Here is a 20,734-nt window from a genome sequence, read left to right as displayed (position 1 = left end):
ACACCCTTGCAAGTCACTCTTGAAAGACGCGTCACTTCCATCACAAAACTAAATTTCAATTACAAACTTATTTTCTGTACACTAATTGTTCAACACCTTCCACATTGTCTCTCTATCGATCTTTCGTAAGTTTTTTCTTGTAAAAGTATGCCGTGTACTGTAAATTATTTCTTCTAATAATTGCACACCTATTTCAAAACCAGTACTTTCGGCAACTTCTTCCTCTAATTACGATTTAGTGTATGATGTGAAAATGAAAGCGATGGTCATGATGAAAGATACGTTTAACAGGCGGGGTAGAAAACCCTTGAAACCCCAAGGTGCTCATTATCAGGAGAAAAAGGGAAATATCAGGTCATGGAGAGTTGTAGATAACCAGTAAGGAAAACGAAACTATTTTATCGGACGACAAAAACCGAAAACTCGAGAAAGCCTACGGAGTTACCATTCATACAGTGTTTCATTTACTCAAGACAGTTATTAAGGTTAAAACCGCCCATCGATGGGGGTAAGGGAAAGATTTATTTGGAGGAAAAAAGTGACTCGACTGAAAGGGAGACATGCGGTGTATATCTCTCTAGGAGAAGTGTATGCTGTTAATATATTTAATGGCTCTTGACTTGTGTTTCCCCCCCCCAAGGAGAACTGCAGAAAGTAAGTGCATAAAGTTAAAGTGATATAAGCTTGAATGGACAACGGAACAACAGTCGAAAGACGTCGCTTTGATAGGACGGAACTTTATGGCCTAAAATCTTGCTTTAAGTATGTCATATATTCTTATGTCCAAGGCTAGGCATTATTAATTTCTAGTCTGGTTTTCATGAAGGAGTTCTGCCACGTTTTCAGGGTGGCAATGTCAAAATTTATATTTTCTTCTTTTGGTAGGGGAACACCAATAGTTGCTGCCAAGGTTTCTATTCATAGTGTATGTTGTTGGTGAATGTCGTCCAGTTCCTCCTCCTCCTCCTCCTCCTCCTCCACCTCCTCCTGCTCTTCTTCTTCTTCTTCTTCTCCTCCTAAATTAGGTTTGCTAGATGTTCGTATGATACTTATCCATCTTTCATCTTCTTCCAGTCTTCAAATGCAATGTCAACAACAACTAGTTACAAGTCCAGCAGTCAACAAACGCACCGTTGTTCGCCAATCTTAGCAACAGTCATATATTTTGCAATCTACTGAAATGCGGAGAGGAAAAGTTCGAAGTAAAGTACGGAAATGTACCACTGGTTGAAAGTCGTAGGAACATCAGTAGAATGAGCGATTTGGAACCATGCGGGTGAAAGGATGCTGTAAGTCTAGTGACCATCAAGGGCGTATTCGGTCGAATATATAATGGGAAATTGTAAGATAAACGCCATTCATATTATGAATACTCATCTGTTTGTTGAGATGCCTGGAATTTTGTACTCTCTCTCTCTCTCTCTCTCTCTCTCTCTCTCTCAAATTCTGAATCACTTCTGGCATAATGCCCAAAGAGTGCGACGAAAACTAATAAAGGCGGGTAAATGCAGGTTCTTCTCAGACATCAAGTCTTTTTTTTATGAACATGATAATGCCCCACTGAACAATATTGTCGTAGGCGCAGGTGGTGCCTCTAATTTGTGTGGAATTCTCGATTCAGCGCAAGCAGTAATGAAAGAATATAACGTTGTTTCTTTAGTAAAGTCTATTCGTCTTATTTTAAGTCTCAGTACTAAATATGTATTTCATAATTTACGATTAGATGAGTTTAATGTCAGAAATAAATGACTGAATAAGATTTTGGTATCATGATTATCAGGTTTAATGTTGAAACAAAGACTGCGGAAGGTAATTTTTATAAAAAAGGATGTAAACATTGTGCTTGAAACCTTCTTGCTTTAAAACCATAGCTTGTCATTTGCAAGGCAGAATTTCCCGTTTTTTTTCTTTTGGTGTTTTTCATTACCTACGTTGTAACAAATAGTAGGATGTCTATGGCTGTAACGTATACATCTTTTGTCTTTTAATTTAAACATTTTAAAGTAGGTTTGTTTTTTGTACTCAACGTTACGTTTTGCCAAAAAATTTGCCTTTTAATGAATACTTTGTGTTTAACTGCAAAAAAGTCTAAAATAACGATGCCAGACCGACCAATATAACGCCTGTCCCCTACCCCTTGCCGTGATGGCATTACACGGAAAAGAAATAGGCTATGGTTGTTACTGTGTGCTCTCGTATACTAAGCACCGGGCTGGATTTCGTAGTAGTAAAGGTATGTTGATGTTATAATTCCATATGGTATCCGTGTGGTAACTTAGGACGTCCTTTGTTTATACCAACATTGTGTATTTTACAGCCGTAAAATTGTCAACATACCGGTTTCATGTCAGAGAGCCAGGGCTGTGATGTGGCCTATGGCAACCCAAAGCCTATTCGGTAAATTTTTACAACAGTTCCAACTCCATTTTTCTAAAGCAATTATGGGTATTATTTCACTTATGGACATTAATTGCTTTCAACATAAAATATAGGTTTTTCTGTTGTATTATGATGTGATTTACATGATTTTGAGGTTTATTTTCATCGCAAATGAATACTTATCCTTCCCCGGCAAATGATATATTGTATACAAAATTAATAAAATTACGACTTGTCAGAATACTGCACCCCCTCTCCATAGCTAATACGGCAAAACTGTGTTTACTGATTACAGTTTTTGCCGTATTAGCTATGGAGAGGGGTGCAGTATTCTGACAAGTCGTAATTTTATTAATTTTGTATACAGTATATCATTTGCCGGGGAAGGATAAGTATTCATTTGCGATGGAAATAAACCTCAAAATCATGTAAATCACATCATAATACAACAGAAAAACCTATATTTTATGTTGAAAGCAATTAATGTCCATAAGTGAAATAATACCCAATTATGTATTTTCATGTGTGTTTGAATGTGTTCTGAATGGTTATAATAGCAATACATTGGGGAAATGAGTTGTTTTTGAGTTACTAGCCTATACACCCCTACTACATCCAACAAGGTTAGGGACCCTTTGGGAATGGGGGGTTTTGGGTGGGGTAAATCACCATGGACACAAAACAGCATTTGAATTAATGAATAAAATGAGGTAAATCATAGCATACCTAGCAAGCCATAGTCAGGCAACGTAGGCTAGTGTAATGTAGCCTAACATCCCTTAACCGCAAGGGGGTAGAGGAATGGCGCTTCGCGCCTTATCCGCATTTATAAGGATTCTTGGCAGGCACATATATACTGGCAAGAGGTAATGTTGTGCTGCGCGCACTAGCCACAGGGGTTACAGAAGGTAAATCATGTTACAATATTATTTTAAAAACAATTATAAATTTACCTTATTTGGATGGACACAAACGTTTTGATGGGTTATATCCAGAACAAGATGGTTGTGGTTCATCTACAGTGTCATCATTGTCGTCATCAGAAAATGATTCCCTAGGTGGCGATGGTGGCTGAGTGTCACTTAAAGGTGGATATAATTTAGCAGCTTCAAGTAAAAATTGGTGTAAAACTGAACTGTACTGTTGCAGGTAACACTCCATGTTGTCTTTAAAAATCAGTGCATCGTGTTTCATTTTCAAAGAAATCGTGAATTAAGCGAAAATAATCAAAGTTACAAGATGAACACAGACTGGACATAACCTCACTCTATGCCAGACTTCAACCAAATGACAAGCGAAAATGTCTGACACCTGTAAGATTTTCACCAGGTCATGTGACTCCTAGACAACACGTAACTACCCACAATGCAGTTTTAAGGGGGGAAAAATTCACATCAAAACCACGGTGTAGTTCTAAACAAAAACAAATTTGCATCAGAGCACAAACTGTGTCCGTGTTAAAGTAAACAAAACACTTAGAAATTTTTCGAGGATGGGGATTATATAAACATTCATATCTCGAATATGGTGAATTTCCCCAAAAGTGTTCAGAGACAAAGTTTAATTATTTTTATGCAAAATGCATCTATAATACTATAATTATTATAGAATGAGTTGGAACTATTGTAAAATAATACCGCCTATTCGATGTGGCTTATTTTGTCATATGTATTAATGTAGCGGGACTTGGTTTTATATTATTTAGGCGTGACAGTGAATGGTTGACCCAAAAACCCCATTTAAAACATTTTAGCCAATTAGAAATAGGTTTCGTCTGGGTTGAAACTAAAAGGCTAATGATAGGCTAAGCTATGCCAAAGGCTGTTAAGACAGCCCCAGGCTAGCCCTGTGAAATGACCAAGTTCATAATTGGTTGAACTTATTATGCCAGTATTGTATTTACATGAATTTGCAGTATTTTGGCTACGAAGTACTGTATAGGCATTGGCTCCAGTGACCATAGTAGGTGTGACGTCAGAACCCCTAAAATTAATTATTAGGCTATAAACTTTAGTGTAATTTTTCATGTTCAGTGCATTATGACATGCTGAACACGGTTTGATTAGTTAAATACCCCATGTAACCTTTGCACTTTGATTTTCATGATACGAAATCTAGTGAACGTTAGCCACAGTATGTTGAGTATTGGTTCATGGGGAAATTTTGGGCGTAACGATTGACTCATTTTAAACATGGCCAACCCATGGGTGACATTATTAGCCCAAGTTGTGCAGACATCCCCCAGAAGGTTATTTAGGGGTAAGGTTAGATAGGCATTAATTATCTGTGGCCAAGCCTTCAATCATTGTAAGCTACCCTAGACATTTGCATTTAGGCAAATGGCGTACAACACTGTTATTGAATAGATGTATTGGAAGTAATTAGGTCCGTGTATGATTAATCAAGTATTTCAGCATTTTGCTGTGGTTTCACATAACACTTAGAGTTGGGGTAATAAAATTTGTTAAAACTGTAATTAAATCAAAGTGAGGAGTCATGAGACATTTTAATTTGTTGGTTGTAATACCAAAACTTAACCTGGCCATTGTTTAGCGATGGAATTGGTGACCAGGAATCTGTTAAAAAACATTTTGTCTACAAGAATTAAGTTCCTTTGAGGCAGTGCTTTGTGGATTTCATCTGTATTTTAGTGTAAAAAGATATACCATTGGCTAATAGGTTAAAGGTAGGCCTAGGTTAGTCCTGTAAACAGAAAATCTTAATTTTTGTTACTATTGTATATGTGAAACCTTGCTTTTTGTATGCTTCAACTTAAGCAAATGTGGTATTGTGGAGGAATTTATGCTTTCAAAAGAAAGTGTATGTATTTTGTTGGTTTTAATGTTTGCTAAGCCATTGCGTAAGTTTTTATGTATCCTGTTTTTTTAATGCTTCGTAGGTACGTTTAATATTAGCTGAATTTAGTTGTCTCTGATCATCTGTCTCTGATGATAGTAAAGTAGTGTATGCATGTTTATTAGGTGATGTTTGTTCTTACGAAAATATAAACTAGAGCCTTTTCTAATGGAGTATCCTTCGTTGTGGGCTGAGAGACTGTTGTTGAACTTGGTAACAGGGAAGTTGACTGGCAGTGATGGGGGGTGAGAGGAGAAATACCTCACCCTCATCTGTCACTTAGAAATTTTTCTTCAGGTGCCATCATGTAAGAAAATATTGATGTGCTTCTCCCGACTGCTGATCTGCTTTTTTTTATTTGGTGTTTGTTTTTGAGAAATATTCATCTGCAGAGGTGGATGCTAGCTAGTGGAACCATCATACCTTCCATTTTTTCATAGGTGGATCCCCACTGTTTAATATTTTATCTTCCCATGAGAATAAGCAGTTCTGCCATTTTATTGGGCAATTAACTGCTGATGGGAAGTTTTTTGGTAAAGGAGGTAGCTTTCAAGTGGTAGCCTGCCTACCTTTTCCTTGCTGTTAGAGACCTCCCTATTCCTTCCCCAAGTACTCCCCCTCGTAGTTGAGAGGTGGGTATCGTAAACCTTTCCCTACAATGTTGATTGATACATCTGTTGTTGCTGCAGCTGTTAAGAGGTACAAGCTGTTGAGTGTCCAATAGCATTCTTCCTTCCTTGGAAGATGCCCTAGGGCTTAGACTATTGCAGTTTCCTCAGGACAGCAAGACTCCTTTATTGCCCCCCTCCTGCAGGAAGAAGTAATAGTCCAGGAGGCCCCTTGCCAGAAGTTCTATAGGGCTTTAAGCAAGTGCTCTTCTCAGGGAGATGAGGAGCTCTGGAACCCCTACTAATGATTAACTAACTTCTGGCATACTCAGTACGCTGTCTTAGCTCTCTTGGACATGATGACTGCCCTGGCGTTTTCTCATGTTTCTTGAGAAATGGCTAGTTGACCCTGCACAACCCTGTGCATGCTGGTCAACAGACCATAGGCTTGCAAGCAAAGAGGTAGATTCTTCCTCCTTTGTCTCTTTGGAGACCCAGTGGGTGGAGCATTTGCAACCAAGTGTGTTTGCCTGTGTGATTTCTATGGACTAATGACCGTGCAAGTAGCTGTGTAGGCTCTTCCTCCGAAATTTTCCTGGTAGTACACCCAGTTGAGCTAACATTACACTCATTTGTAAGTTTACTTGTTACAGACTCATCAGTTCTTGATGCGAGATTCAAGAGTAATATTATTTCGACGCTTTGCCTCTGAGGCAATGTTGGTGCTTAGCCGGTTTAGATGCTTTTTCGTGTGATATGAGCCATAAGATTCTATTTGAAATGAAACCATGTTCTTTATCCATTGTTGGCCCCTTTTCGTTTGTTTTGGCAAGCACACGGAAGAGATATCCCTTTTTGGCTTATGAGGTACTCAGCAAGGTTTTGACTCCTCTGAGGAGGACATTTGCTGACCTTACTCATGCAGCGTCCCACAAAGTCAGGGCAGGGGACCTTCTTTAGTCTTTTCAGAGTTGCTTCTTGGTTTTCCTGGCAGTAGGGGTAGGGCTAGTGTAGGCTGACATCTCTTTCCTCATTCTTCAGGAGGGATGTTGCCCGCAAGTCCTTGGATACCTTCTTGGGACTTGCTGTGAATGCTCAACAAGTTGTGTAGGTACCCTGCTCAGTTTGGACAAGCAGGTATCCTAGTATTATTTGCCAACAAAAAACAAAATTAGGTAACCATTTCTATAATCCAGGAATAAATTATATATATGTATATATATATATATATTATATATATATTATATATATATCTCTATCTATCTGTCTATCTGTCAATCTATCTGTCTGTCTGTCTATCTATCTATCTATCTATCTCTCTATCCATCCATCTTTCTTTCTTTATACCTTGTGCGCTGTTCTATAAAACCACACTGCCTCACTTCCACCTCTACCCAATTCCTCTGGTAAAAAGTTGGAAGACTTCATACCACCTTACAAAGAATTCGGTTAACTTTCTTTTCTCAGCTTATCAAAAACTTTGATAATGGAGAAGAAAGAAGGAGATATTTTCAGAAGCAGTGCTCTCTCTCTCTCTCTCTCTCTCTCTCTCTCTCTCTCTCTCTCTCTCTCTCTCTCTCTCTCTCTCTCTCTCTCTCTGATGATAGTGTAACTGAACATTGAAGAAAGAGTGATTTATTTAGGATATTTTGTAACATTAAAACCCCCGACAGCAGCCAGAAACTTGACCTGATATTGTTTTGTAGAAATATAAAATCTTCAAACCTTGTTATGAAAATTCTCACAAATTAACTTACCTGCCACCGACTCACTTACCTGCCTCCGACTGATGGGTATAAGTTTACTTGTCCTCTCCCACATTGTAAGGCGAAAAAAAAAACAATGGCCTAATGTGAATTACACTGTCGCGAATTAACTAGCCACCTAGAATCAGATATTAGTCCAATATTTTTTTAAATTAAATTGAATCCAAAGTCCACGAGGCAGTAGTTAGTAAAGACCACATTTATTGCAAGAGTACAAATTATTTATTAAAGAAACATCGCTCATTTCACATAGTACACTAAATGCTGATGTTTGTATAAATTCACCAATATACCAGAATTAAATGCACATCGATACACAGCTCTACCTCGGTTCTCAAAATAATTACCAGCATGACAACCAAAATCTATCAGCACCAGCGTTGTTTGTCGTTCGTTGTCTAGGTCTAGGTTAATCTCATCCGACCTACCGAATATGGGTTTGAATCCCACTAAGGGAGATACGGGTATTCATCTGCAACCATCTGGATTCAGAATTTTACTGATAAGCATGTACATGGAGTGGAGGAAATCTTTGAAGTGGATTAATAAGACGTAAAAATAGTATCCAGAAAAATCCTTTAATCTACATAGATACAAGTAACAAGTGAAAACAATAGTAATTTAAGTCAAAGTCCATACATTCTTGACCTCATTCTGCACAAGAAATAAACAAGTTAAAAATGCGCCGAAGTTTCTTCGGCCCAATCGAGTTTTCTGTACAGCGTATAATCAAGGCCACCGAAAATATATCTATCTTTTGGTGGTCTCGATATAATGCTGTACGAGCCGCAGCCCATGAAACTTTAGCCACGGCCCGGTGGTGGCCTGGCCTATATCATTGCCAGACGCACGATCATGGCTAACTTTAACCTTAAATAAAACAAAAACTACTGAGGCTAGAGGGCTGCAATTTGGTATGTTTAATGATTGGAGGGTGGATGATCAACATACCAATTTGCAGCCTTCTAGCCTCAGTAGCTTTAAGATCTGAGGGCGGACAGAAAAAAGATGTGGACGGACAGGCAAAGCCGGCACAATAGTTTATTTTTTTTCAGAGAACTAAAAATGTCAGTGACCCTAGTTGATGCCATTTGCCTCAATGCTAACTCCAAATGCCTGAGTTAATCGTATAGACAGTTTTGTCTTAGGTGTAAAGAGATGACTGACCATATTTTCAGTTCCAAACCGTCAATTTTTACTCGTTTTATTCATGATCCTTTTATCACTTCAATTCATTGAATGGCATCAACGGGCTGCTCTGTGAGCAAGAGCTCGTGCTGGCAAAAAGCCAGCTCAGTCAAACAACAACAGCTGAATTTAATTTAATTGTAATAACTTCTGTTTGCACAAAAATTGTTATATACCCTGTAATAGTAGAGTCTGTAAAACCTAGTCGCCTTTGTAATCTTTTGTTGCATTGTATGTAGTTTGCTTGGAAATGGCTTAAAGTAAAAGGCGAAAGATTTGGTACTTCGTTGTGACATTTCCCTCGTGGCTAAATATCCTGTTTATATTTTATATCACGCTGCTTTTCCCTTGATAGAAGTCATATATGCAGATAGAAGTCATACACGCATGCGCACACGCAGACACAATTGAAATATGTATATGTATCGTATCTGTTTGTATGTGTTTGGGTTTTCCTGATAGATAGATAGGGAACTTTAGTTACAAGTAAGTGGTCATATTTCAGAAAAAGAAAAAAATCATTCAAATAAAGTATGCCCTTGTGTACACGAAAAAGAACCTGGCCGCGAACTCTTGTGCAGGACCTAAGTTAAAAAAAAGTACTCATTTGTTTTTCAAATTCCGAAACGTCATTCAGAGGTTCTATGACAAATAATGGCACTGCGTTAATCATTCTTACCATAGAAAAGTCTTTTAGAATACTAGAACAAAGAACTTGGAAAAAAAGCATAAAAAATTTTACTTCAAAAAAAGTAAATTGTGTTCAGTATGTCAAAAACACTGATTTGGTTTATTTGCCAAAACCCTTTGTTCAAATATCCTGATGAAAGAACAAACACAATTTTCCCTTTACTTGGAAATATTTTACCTCCATTTACATGAGTGCGGAGGGAAAAAATTCTTTATTTTACTGTGATGATAATCGCGATGGCATGAGCTCCTCTTTGGAATTACGTCAGTGTTCCATTGACCACTAAGTACAAGACTTTGCAGATAAACTGGAAAATCCTAAACACATAACTGAAATAATGTTTATTTGTGCGAACAGTACGAAAAATTCTTAAAAAAAAAAATTGGTTGGCTTAGCATGCTTGTATGTTTTCTTGAAAATAATTACTACACCCTTGTCAATTCGCACTTATAATAGATTCTAATTTTCATGTAGAACAACGATATTCCATCAGTAGAAATCATTTTTTTTATAAGAGATAAAGTTTGAAATTTGATTTTCTTTATTGCGGTTTCCTATCTTACCGAACTTTGTGAATTCCACCTCAAAGGAATCGCTGAAGACTGCAAAATGCAACTTGAAGTGTCCGTTTTCAATCCACAAAAGAAAATGTGATTTCTCGAAGGATCCAGAATCAACATCGGGTAGGCGGAGATCGCCCACAAAGCCTTTTCAGAAGTGATCGAAAACAAACATTTCTGAAAAATGATCATTCCTCCGGACTGAATAACCCTTTTTGGGAGAAATCGCTTGGAAAAAGGAACGCTCGCCGACGCCTTCCACTGTCTCATTTTGGCAGTTCGGTTCTATTTATGTCCGCTATTATCCCCCTTTCTTCTCCAATATCATGTCTTTGACCTACGGATGTGTTCCATCTCCCAGGAGCTTTAACACAGCTGTTCACACAAAGAGTAAGGGATGAGTCAATAGCCTGAAGGTGCGACGTCCATTATTCTGATGTCGGGGCGTTTCTCATCGTGGATGATATGATATTTGTATGACTACCGCTCCTCAGTGAACGACCATTTGCAATGGAAAAGTGCCAGGATAGAAGCATTTAAATTATATGTGAGAGGAACTTCCATTCTTCAAAGTGATTTAGAGGAACTGTAATAACCTGTGAGACCTTCACGCAATGACAGCAAACATCGATTTTGTTGAACTCGGCAATATACTCGTATATGGCCTTAGTGCGGAGAAGTGGCTCTTGAGTCAGTAAGAGCCCGGACAGTGACTACATTGAGTGTTTTCCTTGACCGTTAGTCATTCATTTAATGGTAGTTCTAATTATGATTGTGTTCTACCTTAACCAGAATATGTCATCAAGTGCTCGCGAGTGTATTATTGATAACCGCCGTTTCACTAAATCATTTGTATGTATGCATGTATTATGTATGTATGTATGGTAATATGTATTGTGTATGTATAATGTAATTGACATCTGTTAACAATATTTATGTTTTAGTTTTCTGTAAAAGAAAACTATTGAAATGGCTTTGTCTCTGTCCGCACTTTTTCTGTCCGCCCTCAGATCTTAAAAACTACTGAGGCTAGAAGGCTGCAAATTGGTATGTTGATCACCCACCCTCCAATCATGAAACATACCAAATTGCAGCTCTCTAGCCTCAGTAGTTTTTATTTTATAAGGTTAAAGTTAGCCATGATCGTGCGTCTGGCAACGCTACAAGACAGGCCACCACCGGGCCGGGGCTGAAAGTTTCATGGGCCGCGGCTCATACAGCATTATACGCTGTACAGAAAACTCGATTGCGCCGAAGAAACTTCGGCCCATTTTTACTTGTTAAAATGATGACAGCCATTTGTATTGACAAGCATGACAACTTTTTCCAGTCATGTACCGTGTAGGAGGGTAGTTCCGTCAGTGTACCTCACACGGTGCACTGTAGGCATTAGTTTAGGTTCCTTACAGCGTCCCTTGAGCCCCAAGCTGCAACCTTATTCATTCCTTTCACTGTACCTCCGTTCGTATTTTCTTTCTTCCATCTGACTTTCCACCTTCTCCTAGCAATTGTTTCATAGTGCAACTGAGAGGATTTCCTCCTGTTATATCTTTAAAACTTTTTACTTACGGTTTCCTTTTCATCGCTGAAAGACCTCATAGGTCCCAGTGCTTGGCCAAATTTTATATTTAATTTATTCATTTCATTCATTCCAGTCATGCATAAGAGGGTCTTGAGGACAACTGAATGTGAACGAGTGTTTGTTATTCGCTGTCGGGTGTAAATAAAACTTAGGAGATTGAGTGACTCGGATAACTGCTTATTTAAACTTCGCGACTGCACCCCCAGAATTGACAACCTGGAAATCAACCCAGCACGTAAATAAATCTTGTAAAAGTTCCTCGTCAGTCTTATAATTTTAGAGCTGTTATTTATGAATGGAACGTGTTTTATTTATACTCTTCCACACTATTTGAGTCCTTTATTTTGTTTGGTTTTCATTTTCATAATTTATCTACCCAGACGTCACTTCTGATATCCTTTCACAACAGCCATTGTGTTTTTGTCAATACTCAGTATTCGTCAGTGTTAATGATAGCTTGCCAGAATAGAAAATTCAACTCATTTTTACGTAAATTTGGAGAATAATTTTTTCCCGATAATTTTGAGTAATATTAACAGTTTTTTCCTGTGAAGTAACCCAAAATCAGTAACCTGTTACATTTATTCTTCAGTATTTATCAGTATTATGTAACTAACTTAAGCCACAGATGTCGATTTAGCGGGAAACCGGACGAGTTTGATGGCGTCGGCGATCATATTCTATAGGGAATGGGGAAAGACTTTTACCCATGGCGTTTCAGCCGTGAATCAGAAAGACGGGGCGGATTCGTCTATTTTGATCCCTTGGACTTGGCTTTCCATAACACTATTTTTTTTGCCAGATTAAAGCAACTGGAAACCACTGATAAAAAGATTCGTTCGGTTGAGAACTATTTGAACGTTGGAGACTGGCAGTTGTGTGTCGTTTGTTATGTGCTACATGAAAATTTGTGGATTAATTCTCTTTTCTTCAGACACCACATGAATGTCGAAATGGAGAGGTTACGACTCATTCCCAATTAGCGTTTTTGCCAAAGCTGCTGTGGTTCTGTTCTGTCCAAAATATTTATCTACTGTTGCATTTGAGTCGAGAAAATGACGATGATGTGGATAATGAAAATATGTACCTTTTGTGTTTACTTACGCTTTTGTGGTTCACGTATTGTGGTCCTTCTCAAACTAAAAACGTTCTTGGAGGTGACGAAAAGACGATTATTTTCCTTTGAGGCATGAGTTTGAGGGGGCGGTGAGGGCTTTTATTCAGACACAAGAAATTTTTGCTACCGCATTTAGCAATATTGTTCATTTGCGATCAGTACACTTGACCGTAAGTTGGATAATGTCAGCCAATTTAGCCGAGTTGCTAGCAAAATGGTCCGGGCGTGCATTGCATTTTTTTGGGAGGCCGGGGTGTGTTAAGTATATCAGATCTCGGTAATTATTTCCTCAAGATTTTAGACTGAAACCGGAAATGGATTCCTTGATTCTGTGGGAGAAAAATAGAATGATCTCAGCAGAGCAGCTCTCATTTTTGCAGTGAATTTTGTTCTAGTATATTCGATTATTTATCTCTACCACGATAGAAGCCGCAAGAATTCAGACATCGTTAATTGTCTTGAAACGACTGCTAGCCAAGTTTGTAACTATACTCCTTTAGAGGTACCTTGTTTTCCGCCAGTCATCGAGTTGTTATCCCGTCTCTGCTTAACCAGTGACGCTGTCGCTTGTGATTGGCTCCCTCTGCTGAAAAAAATAGCTCGAAACAATCTCTGTAGATTGGTACGCCGTGCTCGAGTTTGGTTCGTGGACTCTGTGGTTGCGCGTCGGAGTTTTGTTGCTGCTCTAGTCTGAGGATAAATTCTGTTGTTGTTGATGAATTGGCCAGCCTGTTGTTGAATGCTAAGATTGCTACCTGCTGAGAACTGACGCTGCTTATGTGAAAAGACATATTTCGAGGATTTTGCTTGAATAGAAGGAACGGGACAAGTTTCCTTTGGACTTAAAACAGGTATTGGGAAACTACTTTTATAGACTTTTCACAAACTGTTGGCCCATGTAGTGTGTGGGGAATTGATTGCAATTTCGAGGCTGCAGAAGAGAGGTGATCTTATTACTGTTGAAGAAAATTTACTAAATATGCATATGAATTGCTCCGAATTAACTTAACAAGGAATTTATATACTGGGAAACCGATTCACGTTTGTCATGCCTTAAAAAAGGTTTCTACGTCGAATACCTATTAATGCCCTATTAAATGTAACCAGGATACTGTTCAGAATTTTAAGTTTAACCAGAATTCACGTTTGTGCTGCTGAATTTTGAGTGAAACACGTAACATAGTTTTACTTCTAGAGTTGCTCTTGTTTCGTTAAAAACTTTCAGTAGGCAGTCGTGGCAAGTATGTCCATTCCTGCTCACCAAAATTGTCCATTTTCCTTTTATTAAGCTGCTTGTAATATCGTACACATGGTCTTTCTTGTATTGTCATTTGCAGCTGGTCTTAGATATTTGACCTAAGTTTGTCTGTTATTCAGTTATTTAAATTTATTATCGGCCCACCGTTTATTGGTGGCTTAGAGGTCAAAACCAGGCCTCCAAAACTTCTTGGCACTCTCGTCAATGCTGACAATGTTTTAATTTGCACCGCCACCAAACTGTGATTGTTTTTTAAACTGCCGTTGACGGGTGTGGTCATTATTTACCCCAGTAATGGAATACTTGAGTATTGTGCCAGAGGTAAAAGCAACTAAAACATATTCCGAAAATTATTCAAGACAGGTTATGGAGTGAAAACTTAATTTTCCTCCTTTAAGGTATGGACAGTGGAAGAGGAAATAATTTGTGGTTTGTTTGGGGAGATGTGTTTGACCTTCGTGCGAGGTTTGTACTGTTAGTGCACATCACGTGGTGCACTGTAGGCATTAATTAAAGGATGGTTGCAGCCTCTCTGTGGCCCCAAGCTACACGAACTTTTTAGCTTTTTATTTTACCTCCATTCTCACTTCCTTTCTACAGTGTTGTTGTGAACATCGCTAATTATTACTTCTTTGTGCAACAGTGGCGTTCTTCTGTCAGGTCGACATTAATATCCACGTATTTCCTTATTGTATGAGTCGCTTTGTTTTACTGTCCAACCACTTCAGCTGCTCCTTTTCATTGTCTTAAGTGCTGAATGGCCAAAAGTGTCCCAATGCGTGGATTAACAGTCAAAATTTCAAAGAATCAAACCAAATCTGTTCATGCTGGTTCTCTGTGAATATGGTCTTTTAGAGAACTCAGTTTGGTTTTATTACAGTTTCGGTCAAATTCGGATATCTAATATTTTTTTACTTGCTATCATATATTTTTGTCGTGATTCATACGAAATACTTACTCGCATCTTCCGCAAATTAAGAGTTACGGAGATATTTGCCGATGAATATTGTGCCTTGATGTTATCGCAAGGATGCGTTTATGCTGCCATGTCAGTTTTTCTGCTGATGCGTTTTTGTTTTTTGTCAATGTATTGTGGGTAGAAATGCCTAATCATCTTTTGTTTTTCGTTTTGAATTATAAGTACGGTACAAATGCTGAAACCTGATTGGTTGCTTTGTTTCAAGATTATCCAATTAACTGCGATTTTGGAATAAGCCGGCTTTCTACAAAAGTGCGTTTCAGTTGACTGCCATGGATTCCGTCGTGCATGTCTGCAGTGGGTGTTCTCTGTCTTACTTTGAGGCTATTGGTCGTTTCCATGGACATTACAATGGAACTCCACAGGTTGTGAATACCTTTCTTCGTGAATCTATTTAAGGTACGTGAAGTGGTTAACGAAAAGGGTAACATTGCAGTTTCGGCCGTGAATTTCACCGAAACTGTAACTAGACGTTAGGGGTAAAATTTCGTTCCCTGTAACCCCTGTGGCAAGCGCGCGCAGCGCAATGTTACCGCTTGCCAGAACATACGAGCTTGCAACAATCTTTTAAAATGTGCATAAGCCGCGTAGCGGCGTTGCACCACCCAAAACTGAGAGCGGTACCCATGGCGGCCATGTACCTCAAAATCTAATCATTTGCGGTAGAAATAAAGGTCAGATTCGTTGAAAGTACACTATTTAAGCTAGGAAAAATGTAATTTTATATTGGAAATGTGAATTTGACCGAAACTGTAAATTTACCCTGAGTTTTGATACGTCTTTCTATTATAAGCAAAATTTGTGAGTCTGAGAGTATCATTTTTTCTTCAGACATTTACACGCACTTGTGTTGTTAATAGGCGTTGATCAATATAATATATTTGGACTTGTAACGCCAAACTACTAACAAATACATCAATTTTGCCTGGTTTTTGATAAATTATAAATACATGACTGGGCTTTCGATTAGGAGCATGCCTTGAAAGCTAACGAGCATTTCCATATGCATAATAAGATTCTAAGCAGGAGTACTACAGTAGATGGTATGTTCCATATCTGTCACTTCCATTGTTAAGTTTTAGCATTTCACAATGAAAGAAATTTTCAAGAATGTAGTTTTTTGTGTTAAGTACGAAGTTTTAACAAAACAGTTGATTAACTGTTGACCTTTTAATTTAGTTGAGTGTCACTGACCATTAGAAAGTTAACTTCTGAATAGTCAAAACAGGGTAAATTTTTACTTTAAACCATAATCGAAATTTGGAAGTGAACATGGTTTAATTATGTTTTAGCGTGCTTTGAACTTTGGACATTCATTTCAGTAGCAAATGATTAGTTTTAGAGATATGGACTCCCCAACCCCTTGTATCCCACAATTATTGGGGATCACATTAAGGACTAAGGTTTGGGTTGGGGGAAATGGAACAAGTGCAATACAGGGATGTAGGTAATTTCTAAGCCGGCTGTCTGCGGTGAGCTAAACTATGGCAATTGACGTTTTCCTATGTTATTTTACTTGCTTTACAAGAATTTAAAGTAATATTTTGTCGGCCGGCTGTAACTAAACTGTAATTGACCTTTGAAGACTACACTACCGACAGGGTAGATCTAAGCCGGCATTCCGCGGCGAGCCCCCCCCCCCCTCCATAGCTAATACGGCAAAATTGTAACCAGTAAACACCCCTAAAAATACCAACCTAACGTACCGTAGGGGTGTTTACTGGTTACAATTTTGCCGTATTAGCTATGGAGGGTGGTGGGCTCGCCGCGGAATGCCGGCTTAGACCTACCCTGTGTTAGGTAATTCAAGTCATTCAAGTCGTGTAGTCTTCAAAGGTCAATTACATTTTAGTTACAGCCGGCTGACAAAATATTACTTTAAATTCTTGTAAAGCAAGTAAAATAACATAGGAAAACGTCAAATGCCATAGTCTAGCTCACCATGGACAGCCGGCTTAGAATTACCCCCTTCCTCCACCGCCCCCAAAGTAATCTAACATCGAGCACGGTAAATTAAATTGTTTGCCACTTAATCACGCCAAACCTAGGATGCCAAGTCCTTACCTGGAAGGTCATTACCCCACTGAACCGCCACCACCATCCCACCCTAACTTAGGTCACCTTAATTGTGCATGGTGTTACTTTGAAAATGTTCAGTGAACTTTACCATATTCAGAGTCATTACTAGAGAAGTGTCATGGGAATGCAAGAACACCTACATGCATGCAGTTCACTTTTTGCATATTCCCCTGCCCAAAGACCATGGCATCCCATTGTGGTCCCTTATAATTATAGGATATAAGGGGGTCAAGTTCTTTTAAAACTACTTATTTGCAACTGAAATGGATGTCAGAAATGTTCAAAATACACTTAAAAATTTTTTCATTGAATTTTGCAACACAGCTAAAACAATGAACGATCAACACCAAAGCAATCATGACTAAGAACTGAAACCGTCCTTTTCAGGCAATGTCAAAATTCCAAAATTCCACTGAATTGAGGAAACGTAGAGCAAAGCTAATCGGGTTTCAGTATTTTTCCATGTACCCACATTCCCAGATGAAAATAAGTAAAGACGTTGAAAATGTGTGTGCCCACAAGAAAAAATCTGATTCGAAACACTGCTTGGATGAATATCAAAACAAACCAAGAAGCTAGAAGCAGCTTGAGTGGGTAACAATATTAATTTTTCAAGTATCATTGTACAATAAATTTATAATAGGTTTTAGTATGCTTTCGTATTAAACATATTAATGAGAACTCAAAAACAAAAAATCCAATACAGTATCGATAGTATTAAATTTAGAAATTACAAGAAACTGAGTCTTAATCATCAGCTATCTCAAAATGTTGCTAGTTACTGAGTGATTTTTTGCGAGACGATGTATTTTGTCAATGCTAGATGTCAAGACATTTCACAAGTTCCTAGAATGCACCATGATTGGCTTGGTTTGCCCATGCCATAAGGAAAAGCCATGGGATTTAGCAAATTGCCTTAAATATCTCTTAAGAAACTTTTGGTATACTAAACTCTAGATTGGGTAGCTAACATAGTCTACAGTACGGCAAAATAGAGAGTGAGTGGATGTCAGTGGACAGTACTTCATAGAGTAGCCAATGGATTGTTGTATATGTAATTGGACAAACAGTAGGTTTAGGCGGAGTATTTAAATCCTTACAGATATTAAATGTGAGTTTTTCAGATTAAAAATATGTAAGTGAAAGTTGACATACAATATCCTAGCATTTACCTACTATTTTAAGTAAAACCAAATTCAAATATTCTCGTATTTCATTTATTTATTTTTTGCAGGCATGTCTTGAACCTGTAGCTCACATTGAGAACAATGAACTGCTGTCAGCTGATGAGCGAAAAACATCAGGCCTGCTTGCAAAGAGGATTTACTCTTAAGGTGAGAGTTATAAGAATTGGGACTTGAAAATGAAAGGGATTTCTAATCATTTAAATCTGGGTATATAGTCTTGCTAAAGAACCAAAAGTCTTGTGATTATAATAAGCTAAAAAGAGGGTTCAATCAACTTCAACTAAGAGTCTAGGTTGATTGGGGGTGTGAATTTTATTACATGAATAATTGATAGCTTAATTTATTTTTAAACCAAAATGAAACCGGTATGTATCAAGACTTAAGCACTCCGCCATAACCTCTTTGGAATAAAATTCAACAGATTGATAGATGAAACTGTCAGAAAATCAACCTGAACAGAACCCATAACTTTTTAACCTATTGCGTTGAGTGAAAATTTCTGAAGAAGTTGAAATTACAGTACTAGACATTACAAGCTTAGTTAGCCATTCAAGTTTAGTTTGGCCCTGAATTTTTATGGAATTAGCCTTTAACTAGGAACGCTAGAATGCTATTTTATAACTTTAATCCTACTTTTATTCACTTCATTACTTGCCAGAGTTTCTTAAGTGTCAAGGGCTTATTATGAAGATATATTATCATTGTGACAACAACTAAAGGTTGACGCGTTTTTTTTATTAAGCTTTTTCCCAGGATTAATTTGACTATCCACAGATCAAGGACAAGCACATTAACAGTTGTTCTGCAGTGCACAAGCAGTGTAAATCCTATAATAAAAACTGTATGAAAGTCCTAAAGCAACTCGTAAGAAACATTTTCCACAAGACATTCAAAGAAAAGTTCTAATATACTGAACTATATTTCCCAGTGCTTGACAAATGGCACTAAGAGGATCCTGTGAATTAGAAACACTGTCGGATACTCAATGAGCTACATAGTATTGGTAGTTGTGGTTTATAAGGATGCAGATGCAGTGGATTAAGCTAAGTTATACTTATTGTAGAATTTATGTACAGTGTGATTAGATAAGGGAGGATTAGGCAAGTCATTGCATTGGGTAGCGTTGGACTGTTAGTTGGTGGACTAAGATAGAATGTGTCCCTGGGACAAGATGGGATAGTTAGCTAATGGATCAGTGAAGGATAGGTTAGTTAGTGAATTTTTAGGTTATTTCAACATCCCTGTACCAGGTTAGTGGTGTACTTACACATTTATATAAACATTTAAGGTAGTGATGCTTGATTGACAAAACATAATGTAGGAGTCATATTTTTTCTGTACTACGCTTATGGATCAGCAAGTCATACTATTTTATTTTTAGCACATCAAATTAAGTAGGGTACATAACGTTAGTGGCTAAGGAAACTTATCAGTATAACAGTGATCTGTTAATAAAGCACGTTGTAAAATGTGCAGATGATATAACATACCTGTTAACAATTACTAATTTTTTTCACAGGAGTGGAATGTCATGAAGTTTATCAATCAAGTCTCATCTCCGCATAGAAATCTACTGCAACTAATAATTGGACTACATACATTGAATCAAGAACCAAGAAGAATTCATAGAGACATAACATTGGGATTACTTGGTGCAAGGAGAAATGAGCACTTGACATTTGTTCCTTTATAAATATACATATTGTATATATTCACACTTTCATACTACTCTATCACAAACATTCATATACAAACACTAAAAACTAACTTCATGCTAAATGTAATCAGTAACCTCTTGTCATTTCAGTCACAAGTTTAAGTACGACTTGCATGTATTTGGTGCCTTAAATCTTATCTTTATGGTCCCCTCCAAAGTCTTGGTAACAGAGTTGGCACTAGTACTTTTAACCACACAAAAAATATCCCTGAATCTCTCCACAGCAGCCCCTGCGGATTTCACAAAGGTCTTATTTTTGACATCAATGCAAAATAGTGTTTAACCATCGACTTGAAGTGGGTAATCTGTCCGTACCTAGGTTGAGTGTTATAAGTTGGCAGCTCATTTCTTAAACGAAATCCGTCATCCTTTTCAACTTTGCAGTGTGATCTTTTACTTAAACATAAAACATTTTTTCCACTGGTAATTTCCCCACAGGGAGCTCCACTGGAGTGTTTTGCAAGTCACTGCATTATCTTAAAGGTCCCTATGGCAAAAATTTATTACAGTAACATTATTTCTAATCTTTCCCTTAAATCAAGTTAGCTAAGCTCTCTGGGCATTGGAGAATAAGTAAAATTAAAGGGCTTGTAGCTTAAATGGAAAGTATCGTCAGGACAGTGGTGATATGTCAGCCAGACGGATCTTTGAGTTTTTTTTTTTTTTTTTTTTTTTTGCTGATAAAACAAAATCACCATGTATGCTATTTTTCCTCTTGGGAGTTTCCCAGTACTCTATGGGCTTACCAGACTAAAGGTTTTGCCTAA

At 37.8% G+C, this 20,734-nt stretch overlaps 1 long non-coding RNA gene across 1 annotated transcript; it reads left to right on the top strand.

Moving 5' to 3' along the window:
• Positions 1 to 13,459: 13,459 nt before the first annotated feature.
• On the top strand, positions 13,460 to 19,906 carry LOC136849113 (uncharacterized). Its single transcript, XR_010856238.1, has 3 exons — positions 13,460 to 13,598; positions 18,298 to 18,397; positions 19,770 to 19,906. It is a non-coding gene; the product is annotated as an uncharacterized lncRNA (long non-coding RNA).
• The last annotated feature ends 828 nt before the right edge of the window (positions 19,907 to 20,734 follow it).

Source organism: Macrobrachium rosenbergii, chromosome 20 (genome assembly GCF_040412425.1).
Source record: "Macrobrachium rosenbergii isolate ZJJX-2024 chromosome 20, ASM4041242v1, whole genome shotgun sequence".
NCBI classification, from domain to species: domain Eukaryota; kingdom Metazoa; phylum Arthropoda; class Malacostraca; order Decapoda; family Palaemonidae; genus Macrobrachium; species Macrobrachium rosenbergii.
Note: the sequence above shows the minus strand (reverse complement) of the source record. Positions and strands in the feature narration are given on the sequence as shown.